The sequence below is a fragment of the Arachis ipaensis genome, chromosome B1 (assembly GCF_059453495.1).
Source record: "Arachis ipaensis isolate K30076 ecotype BB chromosome B1, ASM5945349v1, whole genome shotgun sequence".
NCBI classification, from domain to species: domain Eukaryota; kingdom Viridiplantae; phylum Streptophyta; class Magnoliopsida; order Fabales; family Fabaceae; genus Arachis; species Arachis ipaensis.
This window is the reverse complement of record NC_142436.1, coordinates 122,961,106-122,971,983: the sequence shown is the minus strand read 5'-3', so window position 1 is coordinate 122,971,983 and position 10,878 is coordinate 122,961,106. Positions and strand designations below refer to the sequence as shown.

At 38.8% G+C, this 10,878-nt stretch overlaps 1 non-coding gene across 1 annotated transcript; it reads left to right on the top strand.

Annotated features, from left to right (window-relative positions):
• The first annotated feature begins 10,568 nt into the window (after window positions 1-10,568).
• Window positions 10,569-10,672, top strand: LOC148578210 (small nucleolar RNA R71). The gene has a single exon (XR_015903889.1). It is a non-coding gene; the product is annotated as a small nucleolar RNA R71 (small nucleolar RNA).
• Window positions 10,673-10,878: the final 206 nt, after the last annotated feature.

Genomic DNA, 10,878 nt, shown 5'->3' with positions numbered 1-10,878 from the left:
ATAATGGAAGAACTCACATTCTTTCTAAGATTCCAAATCAAACAAACTCCTAGTGGCACTTTTATGCACCAAGATAAATATGCCAAAGAATTGGTTAAGAAATTTGGTTTAAAAAATTCGAAACCAATGAACACACTAATGCATCCAAACTCTAAAGTTGAAAAGGATGAAAATGGCAAAGATGTGGAAGAGATAAGGTAATATAGGAATAATCAAATCTCTCATGTATCTCACCTCTTCTAAACTGGATATTGTTCAAAATATTGGAGTTTGCTCTATATTCCAATCACTCTCAAAAGAATCCTATCTTTCAACTGTCAAGAGAATCATTAAATATATTCATGGCACTTCTAATTTTAGTCTTTGGTATCTTAAATCTGATGAGTTTTGTATAGTGGGTTATGGCGGTACAAATTTTGCTGGTGATCGAGTTGATTGAAGAAGCACCTCTAGAATTTGTTGCTTTCTTAGACAGTCACTAAATGTAAGCAAGTTACTGTTAGCATTGTCTACAGCCGAGGCTGAATACATAGCCGCATCCTCTTGTTGTTCTCAATATTATGGCTTAAAACCCAACTTGAAGATTACAAATGCAAGTCAATAGTATTCCTTTAATATGTGACAATATGAGTGTTATAAATATTTCTAATTAAAAACCCTATTCTGCACTCTAGAACTAAGCACATTGAAGTTAGATTTCACTATATTAGAGAACATTTGCAAAAGGGAACCATCGACATTCAATTTGTGAAATTTGATTATCAACTTGCTAATATATTTACAAAACCCCTGTCAAAAGACAGATTTTGCAAGTTGAGAACTACCTTGGATATTGTTTATGCCGAATCATTGAATTAATTTGATGACGATGTTCTCTGTTTGTTTTTGTCTCTCAGGTCACAGGAGAAAAAATTAGACATATAATGAATTCCTTTAGGTTTCCTTGATATATAACTGAGTGTTGGTACTTTTAAATTAATATGGGTCAAAGCTAAATCTTGTTAGTGGGCCATTATGTTTTCTTAACACCGCCATTGGGCCCAAAAACAAAAGTTCTATTCTGAAGTGGGCCTTATTATTTTTAATCATAAATTCAAAATACTTGTTTTTAGGGTTTTCCACCAAGTCAAATCATGTTCAATTTTTTAAAAACAAAATTGACTTGTCTTTTTAACTACTTACTTGCATATCTTTTCAAATCATTTATTTTTTAAACATTTCTTTATTCTCTTTAAATATCAGTTTATGTTTTCAAAACTCAAGCATTTATAGCAGTTTCTCTTTGTAAATTGCTCATATTCTCTTCTAACTTCTATCATTCTCATAACTACATTCATTAAGCATTCATTAAGATGAGAAAGAAAGTGGCTATAAGAAAAGGCTCTGATGTCTACCGTGCTCCTAAAAACCCTCCACCAAAAGGTCAAGCACACACCCACATCCACATACACTCTTATTCCTCTTCGCATTCCTCTCCCATTCAAGAAACCATGGCAAGGACGAAGGTAACCTCTCGCCGTCCATCAACAGAACCACCTGAGACTGGAACATCTAGGGCTAACGCCACCAAAGGTAAGAAGCCCATGACCGAGGAGAACCATCATTGTCTCCTCCTCTACGTTCTTCATCTCGTCCACAAGGACGTTCTGCACCCTCAAGTAGAGCAACCAAAGGTAACCGTAGATCCTTTCTCAATCTGTGAAAGAACCTGCTAACTCTGATCTTCTTGGGTTCAAATCTCACTTCAATAACCTTTCACACTCTTATTTTGATCCTCTTCGATTCTCTTCTAGAATGAATTTTGAATTTCATAGAGCTACAATTTCTAGTCGTCCCTTATGCTCAACCTATGTGGCTGATTTAAAGGCTCTGGCTAAAAAGGAGATAAACTTTATTGATAACATCATTTATTTGGACTGGAAAAATTTTTCTGATATTTAAAAACCTATTTACCTAGATTTAGTTCTAGAATTTTATGTCAATATGTACTACCATGAAGAATCTGTTCACTCTTATGTTAAAGGTCGTGAAATACATTTGAATAAAGAATCTATTGGTGAAGTCTTAGATTATTATGATGTTGGTGTCAATGCTTACATCAATGGTAAGTAGGACAATGATCTGGGCATTTCACAAAAGGATGTTTTGGCCAATATGTGAGAACATTTCACTCATGGATGGTGTCTGATAAACCGCTATTTTACGGTTTATTTTGTATTGAATTAAGCGAATTTTATCCATTATTCTCACACTTATGTATAGAATTCGCATGTTTTACATTTTCCTTCCTAATTTTGTGCTATGATTGAAAACATGCTTCTTTGGCCTTAAATTCGCTAATTTTAATCCTCTCTTACTACCACTCGATGCCGTGATATGTGTGTTAAGTGATTTCAGGTTTTCCAGGGCAGGAATGGCTTAGAGGATGGAAAGGAAGCATGCAAAAATGGAAGGAACACAAGAAATCAAGTGTTTCAGAAGCTGGCAGCGACGCGTACACATGGGCGACGCGTACACATGACTGGCGCAGAAGACAAGCGATGCGCACGAGTGGACAACGCGTACGCATGACCAAGAATTTGTTAAAGCGACGCGTACGCGTGGGCGATGCGTATGCGTGACAGAACGTCACATGCTGCAATTGCAGAAAATGTTGAGGGCAATTTCTGGGCTGCTTTTGGCCTAGTTTCAAGCCTAAAAATACTGATTAGAGGCTGCAGAATGGAGCTGGAAGAGGGAATTCAATCATTCACACATTCATACACATTAGTTAGGTTTTAGATGTAGTTTTCTAGAGAGAGAGGTTCTCTCCTCTCTCTAGGTTTTAGGATTTTTAGGTTTAGCTTTTCTCAAATTCAGATTTCTACTTTACTTTAATTTTATTTCTCTTCTACTTTTATTTGTTCTAGTACCTTAGTTATCTGTCTCTCTTTTTGATTACTTTATGTTGCCAATCTAGTTTATGAATTCTTCTTGTTTCCTCTAATCTTTATTAATGCAAGTTATGTTTTCATGTTTATGATTGCTTCTTTCTCCATTTGTTATTATTGTTTCCTATTGCAATTGTTAGTCATAGATTTTGCTATGCCTTGTTAGTTTTTCATGTTTTTATTTTATGCCTTCCAAGTGTTTGATAAAATACTTGGTTATATTTTACGTTACATTTTTTTGTTCTTAGCTTAGATTGAGTAAATTGGAGACTCTTGAATTGTCAATCTCTTGTTGGTTGGTGATTGAAAGTTGCTAGTTGGCTTGAGCTTCACTAACTCTAGTCTTTGATTAGGACTTGTGAACTCAAGTTGAATTACTCACTTGTCTTACCTTCAATTGTTAGAGGTTAACTAAGTGAGAGCAAAAGGCAATTACCATCACAAGTGACTATGATAATGGGGATAGGAATTCCAATTATCAATCCTTGCTAGGACTTTTCTTAGTTGTTAGTTTACTTCCTTGTTGTTTACATTTCTTATCTCTTATTCCAAACCCCCAAAAATACTTTTCTATAACCAATAATAAATTATACTTTCCTACAATTCCTTGAGAGACGACCCGAGGTTTAAATACTTTGGTTAATTTTATTGGGTTTGTATTTGTGACAAACAATTTAAACGTTGATTGAGGTTTAATTGTTGGTTTAGAACTATACTTACAATGCAACATTTTTGTGAAAACCTTTACCGACATTTTTCCTCCGTCAAGTTTTTGGCGCCGTTGCCGGGGACCTGCAAATGTGTGCCTTATTATTGGTTATTGTGAATATGTTTGCATTTTTGTTTCTTTGTTAGTTGTTTCTAGATTTAGGAGTTTAATTTCATTATTTCTTATTAGTTTTTGTTTTTATTTTCTCTTGTTACTATGAATTCTCACCCCTTTGGCTATGAGTTTGGTTCAAATTATGTTGTAGGGAATGAAAGCTACAATGAGTACATGCATCAAGGATGGGACAATCAAGGTGCATACCAAGACAATGGATATGGTGGACCCCTGATGCACGAAATTGTGATCATCAACAATGGCACCAAAGACTTGGTGCTCTCAAACGTGAATCACACTTTGTCACAACTTCGCACAACTAACCAGCAAGTGCACTGGGTCATCCAAGTAATGAACCTTACGTGAGTAAGGGTCAATCCCACGGAGATTGTCGGCCTGAAGCAAGCTATGGTCACCTTGTAGATCTCAGTCAGGCGGATTCAAATGGTTTTAGAGATTTGATAATTAAAAGATAAATAAAACGTAAAATAAAGATAGAGATACTTATGTAATTCCTTGGTGAGAATTTCAGATAAGCGTATAGAGATGCTTTTGTTCCTCCTGAACCTCTGCTTTCCTGCTGTCTTCATCCAATCCTTCATACTCCTTTCCATGGCAAGCTGTATGTTGGGCATCACCGTTGTCAATGGCTACATCCCGTCCTCTCAGTGAAAATGGTCTAATGCGCTGTCACTGCATGGCTAATCATATGTCGGTTCTCGATCATACTGGAATAGGATTCAGTGATCCTTTTGCGTCTGTCACTACGCCCAGCACTCGTGAGTTTGAAGCTCGTCATAGCCATCCCTTCCCAGATCCTACTCGAAATACCACAAACAAGGTTTATACTTTCTGGATCTAAGGAATGGCCGTCCATGGATTCTAACTTATACCACGAAGATTCTAATATCTCGGACTCGGTCCCCTGTATTAGATACCTAAGAGATACTCATTCTATCTCATCTTCATGTAGAACAGAAGTGGTTCTCAGGCACGCGTTCATAGGTGAGAATGGTGATGAGCGTCACATAATCATCACATTCATCATGTTCTTGGGTGTGAATGAATATCTTAGAATAGGAATAAGCTTGAATTGAATAGAAAAACAATAGAACTTTGCATTAATTCATGAGGAACAGTAGAGCTCCACACCTTAATCTATGGTGTGTAGAAACTCTACCGTTGAAAATACATAAGTGATAATGGTCCAGGCATGGCCGAATGCCCAGCTCCCATAAAGGTCTAAGATAGCATAAAATTGATCAAAGATCAGATAAAAGACGTTTAACATGATAGTAAAAAGTTCTATTTATACTAAACTAATTACTAGGGTTACAGAAATGAGTAAATGATGCAGAAATCCACTTCCGGGGCCAACTTGGTGTGTGCTTGGGCTGAGCATTGAGCTTTGCACGTGTAGAGGCTTCTCTTGGAGTTGAACGCCAGTTTGTAGCCTATTTCTGGCGTTTAACTCTACTTTGCAACCTATTTCTGGCGTTTAACTCCAGAATAGGGCAGAAAGCTGGCGTTGAACGCCAGTTTGTGTCATCTAAATTCGGGCAAAGTATGGACTATTAAATATTGCTGGAAAGCCCTGGATGTCTACTTTCCAACGCAATTAAGAGCGCACCATTTAGAGTTCTGTAGCTCCAGAAAATCCACTTTAAGTGCAGGGAGGTCAGAATCCAACAGCATCTGCAGTCCTTCTTCAGCCTCTGAATCTGATTTTTGCTCAAGTCCCTCAATTTCAGTCAGAAAATACCTGAAATCCCATAAAAACACACAAACTCATAGTAAAGTCCAAAAATGTGATTTTTATTTAAAAACTAAGAAAAATATACTAAAAACTAACTAAATCATGCTAAAAACTATGTAAAAATAATGCCAAAAAGCGTATAATTTATCCGCTCATCACAACACCAAACTTAAATTGTTGCTTGTCCCCAAGCAACTAAAAATCAAATAGGATAAAAAGAAGAGAATATACTATAAATTCCAAAATATCAATGAAACTTAGCTCCAATCAGATGAGTGGGACTAGTAGCTTTTTGCCTCTTGAATAGTTTTGGCATCTCACTTTATCCATTGAAGTTCAGAATGATTGGCATCTATAGGAACTTAGAATTCAGATAGTGTTATTGATTCTCCTAGTTCAGTATGTTGATTCTTGAACACAGCTACTTTATGAGTCTTGGCCGTGGCCCTAAGCACTTTGTTTTCCAGTATTACCACCGGATACATAAATGCCACAGACACATAACTAGGTGAACCTTTTCAGATTGTGACTCAGCTTTGCTAAAGTCCCCAATTAGAGGTGTCCAGGGTTCTTAAGCACACTTTGTTTTTGCTTTGGACCTCGACTTTAACCGCTCAGTCTCAAGTTTTCACTTGACACCTTCACGCCACAAGCACATGGTTAGGGACAGCTTGGTTTAGCCGCTTAGGCCAGGATTTTATTCCTTTAGGCCCTTCTATCCACTGATGCTCAAAGCCTTGGATCCTTTTTATTACCCTTGCCTTTTGGTTTTAAGGGCTATTGGCTTTTTGCTCTTGCCTTTTGGTTTTAAGAGCTTTTGGCTTTTTCTGCTTGCTTTTTCTTTTTTTTTTTCGCTATATTTTTTTTTTCACATTTTTTCTGCAAGCTTTTGCATTCACTACTTTTTCTTGCTTCAAGAATCATTTTTATGATTTTTTAGATTATCAGATAACATGTCTCCTTTTTCATCATTCTTTCAAGAGCCAACATATTTAACATTCATAAACAATAAATTCAAAAGATATATGCACTGTTCAAGCATTCATTCAGAAAACAAAAAGTATTGTCACCACATCAAAATAATTAAACTAATTTCAAGGATAAATTCGAAACCATGTACTTCTTGTTCTTTCGTAATTAAAACATTTTTCATTTAAGAGAGGTGATGGATTCATAGTACATTCATAGCTTTAAGACATAGACACTTAAATACTAATGATCATATAGTAAAGACACAAACATAAATAAAACATAAAGCATAGTAAACAAAAAACAGGAAAATAAGAACAAGGAGATTAAGGAACGGGTCCACCTTAGTGAGGTGGCGTCTCCTCTTCTTGAAGAACTAATGGTGCTCTTGAGCTCCTCTATGTCTCTTCCTTGTCTTTGTTGCTCCTCCTTCATAGCTCTTTGATCTTCTCTAATCTCATGGAGGATGATGGAGTGCTCTTGATGCTCCATCCTTAGTTGTCCAATGTTGGAACTTAATTCTCACAGGGAGGTGTTGATTTGCTCCCAATAATTCTGTGGAGGAAAGTGCATCCCCTGAGGCATCTCAGGGATTTCATGGTGAGGAATTTCCTCATGCTCTTGTTGAGGTCCATGATCTCTTGTTTGCTCCATCCTTTTCTTAGTGATGGGCTTATCCTCATCAATGAGAATGTCTCCTTCTATGTCAATTCTAGCCGAATTGCAGAGGTGGCAAATGAGGTGAGGAAAGACTAACCTTGCCAAAGTGGATGACTTGTCAGCCACCTTGTAGAGTTCTTGAGGTATAATCTCATGAACCTCTACTTCCTCCCAAATCATGATACTATGGATCATGATGGCCCGGTCTACAGTAACTTCAGGCCGGTTGCTAGTAGGAATGATTGAGCGCTGAATAAACTCCAACCATCCTCTAGCTACAGGCTTAAGGTCCAATCTTCTTAATTGAACCGGCTTGCCTCTTGAGTCAACCTTCCATTGAGCTCCTTCTACACATATGTCCATGAGGACTTGGTCCAACCTTTGATCAAAGTTGACCCTTCTAGTGTAGGGGCGTGCGTTTTCTTCCATCATTGGTAAGTTGAACGCCAGCCTTACATTTTTCGGACTGAAATCTAAGTATTTTCCCCGAACAATGGTAAGCCAATGCTTTGGGTTCGGGTTCACACTTTGATCATGGTTCCTAGTGATCCATGCGTTTGCATAGAACTCTTGAACCATTAAGCTCCCGACTTGTTGAATGGGGTTGGTGAGAACTTCCCAACCTCTTCTTCGGATCTCAAGTCGGATCTTCGGATACTCATTCTTTTTGAGCTTGAAAGGAACCTCAGGGATCACTTTCTTTTTTGCCACAACTTCATAGAAGTGGTCTTGATGGACCTTTGAGATGAATCTCTCCATCTCCCATGACTCAGAGGTGGAAGCAATTGCCTTCCCTTTCCTCTTTCTTGAGGATTCTCTGGCCTTAGGTGCCATTGATGGTTATGGAAAAACAAAAAGCTATGCTTTTACCACACCAAACTTAAAATGTTTGCTCGTCCCCGAGCAAAAGAAGAAAGAAAGAAGGAGAAGAGGAAGAAAATGGAGGAGAGGGAGAGAGGTGTGTATCCGGCCAAGGGGGAGAAGAAAGGGTTGTGTTGTGTGAAAATGAAGAAGGAATGAGGGGTTTATATAGGAGTGGGGGGAGGTTTAGGGTTCGGCCATTAGGGTTGGGTTTGGGAGGGAAAAGAATTTGAATTTTGGAGGTAGGTGGGGTTTATGGGGAAGAGAGGATGGATGTGAGTGGTGAAGAGGTGATGGGGAAGAGTGATTGAGGTGATTGGTGAAGGGTATTTGCGGAAGAGGGTTATGAAAAGGTGTGAAGAAGAGAGAAGAAAATGTGGGGATCCTGTGGGGTCCACAGATCCAGTGGTCAATGACTTAACATCCCTGCTCCAATTAGGCATGTAAAACGCCCTTAGCATGCATGTCTGGCGTTAAACGCCAGCTTGCTGCTTGTTTTGGTGTTAAACGCCCAAATGTAGCCTATTTCTGGCGTTAAACGCCACTTCCATGCTCTGTTCTGGTATTAAATGCCAGTCTGGTGCTTGTTTTTGGCGTTTAACGCCAGCTTGATGCTTCTTTCTGGCGTTAAACGCCAGTTTGATGCTTCTTACTAGCGTTTAAACGCCAGTAAGTTCTTCCTCCAGGGTGAGCTATTTTTAATACTGTTTTTCATTTTGTTTTTTATTTTTTAGTAGTTTTTGTGACTCCAAATGATCATCAACCTAATAAAACACGAAATAACAATAAAAATAAAATTAAATAACATTGGGTTGCCTCCCAACAAGCGCTTCTTTAATGTCAATAGCTTGACCAGTGAGCTCTCATGGAGCCTCACAGATAATCAGAGCAAAGTTAGAACCTCCCAACATCAAACTTAGAGTTTGAATGTGGGGGTTCAACACCAAACTTAGAGTTTGGTTGTGGCCTCCCAACACCAAACTTAGAGTTTGACTGTGGTGGCTTTTGTTGACTCTGCATTGAAAGAAGCTTTTCATGCTTCCTCTCCATGGTTTCAGAAGGAGATCCTTGAGTTTTAAACACAAGGTTGTCCTTATTCAGTTGAAGGACTAACTCTCCTCTGTCCACATCAATCATAGCTCTTGCTGTGGTTAGGAAGGGTCTTCCAAGGATGATGGATTCATTCTCATCCTTCCCAGTGTTTAGGATTATGAAATCAGCAGGGATGTAAAGGCCTTCAACCTTTACCAACACGTCCTCTACTTGTCTATAAGCCTGTTTTCTTGAGTTGTCTACCATCTTCAATGAGATTCTGGCAGCTTGCACCTCAAAGATCCCAAGTTTCTCCATTACAGAGAGTGGCATTAAGTTTATTCCTGACCCTAGGTCACACAGAGCCTTCTCAAAGGTCATGGTGCCTATGTTACAGGGAATTAGGAATTTACCAGGATCCTGTTTCTTTTGAGGTAATTTCTGCCTATCCAATGCATTCAGTTCATTGGTGAGCAAGGGAGGTTCATCTTCCCAAGTCTCATTACCAAATAGCTTGGCATTCAGCTTCATGATTGCACCAAGGTACTTAGCAACTTGCTCTTCAGTAATGTTTTCATTCTCTTCAGAGGATGAATACTCATCAGAGCTCATGAAGGGTAGAAGGAGGTTCCATGGAATCTCTATGGTCTCTAGATGAGCTTTAGATTCCTTTGGTTCCTCAAAGGGAAACTCCTTATTGGTCACTAAGCGTCCCAGGAGGTCTTCCTCACTAGGATTCACGTCCTCCTCCTCCTCTTTGGGTTCGGCCGCACCAAGCAAGGTAATGGCCTTGCAATTTCTTTTTGGATTTTCTTCTGTATTGCTTGGGAGAGTACTAGGAGGGGTTTCAATGACTCTTTTACTTAGCTGGCCCACTTGTGCCTCCAAATTTCTAATGGAGGATCTTATTTCATTCATGAAACTTAGAGTGGCCTTAGATAGATCAGAGACTATATTTGCTAAGCTAGATGGATTCTGCTCAGAATTCTCTATCTGTTGCTGAGTGGCTGATGGAAAAAGCTTGCTATTGCTAAACATGTTTCTTCCACCATTATTAAAGCCTTGTTGAGGCTTTTGTTGATCCTTCCATGAGAAATTTGGATGATTTCTCCATGAGGGATTATAGGTATTCCCATAGGGTTCCCCCATGTAATTCACCTCTGCTATTGCAGGATTCGCAGGATCATAAGCTTCTTCTTCAGAAGATGCCTCTTGAGTACTGTTGGATGCAGCTTGCAATCCATTCAGACTCTGAGAAATCATATTGACTTGCTGAGCCAATATTTTGTTCTGAGCCAATATGGCATTCAGAGCATCAATTTAAAGAACTCCCTTCCTTTGAGGCGTCTCATTACTTACAGGATTCCTCTCAGAAGTGTATATGAACTGGTTATTAGCAACCATGTCAATGAGTTCCTGAGCTTCTGCAGGCATTTTCTTTAGGTGAATGGATCCACCTGCAGAATGGTCCAATGACATCTTTGATAACTCAGACAGACCATCATAGAATATATCCAGGATGGTCCATTCTGAAAGTATGTCAGAAGGACACTTTTTGGTCAGTTACTTATATCTCTCCCAAGCTTCATAGAGGGATTCACCGTCCTTCTGTCTGAAGGTTTGAACATCCACTCTAAGCTTACTAAGCTTTTGAGGAGGAAAGAACTTGGCTAAGAAAGCCGTGATCAGCTTATCCCAAGAGTTCAGGCTATCTTTAGGTTGAGAGTCCAACCATAGTCTAGCTCTGTCTCTTACAGCAAACGGGAAAAGCATAAGCCTGTAGACCTCGGAGTCAACCCCATTGGTCTTAACAGTATCACAGATCTGCAAGAATTCAGTTAAGAACT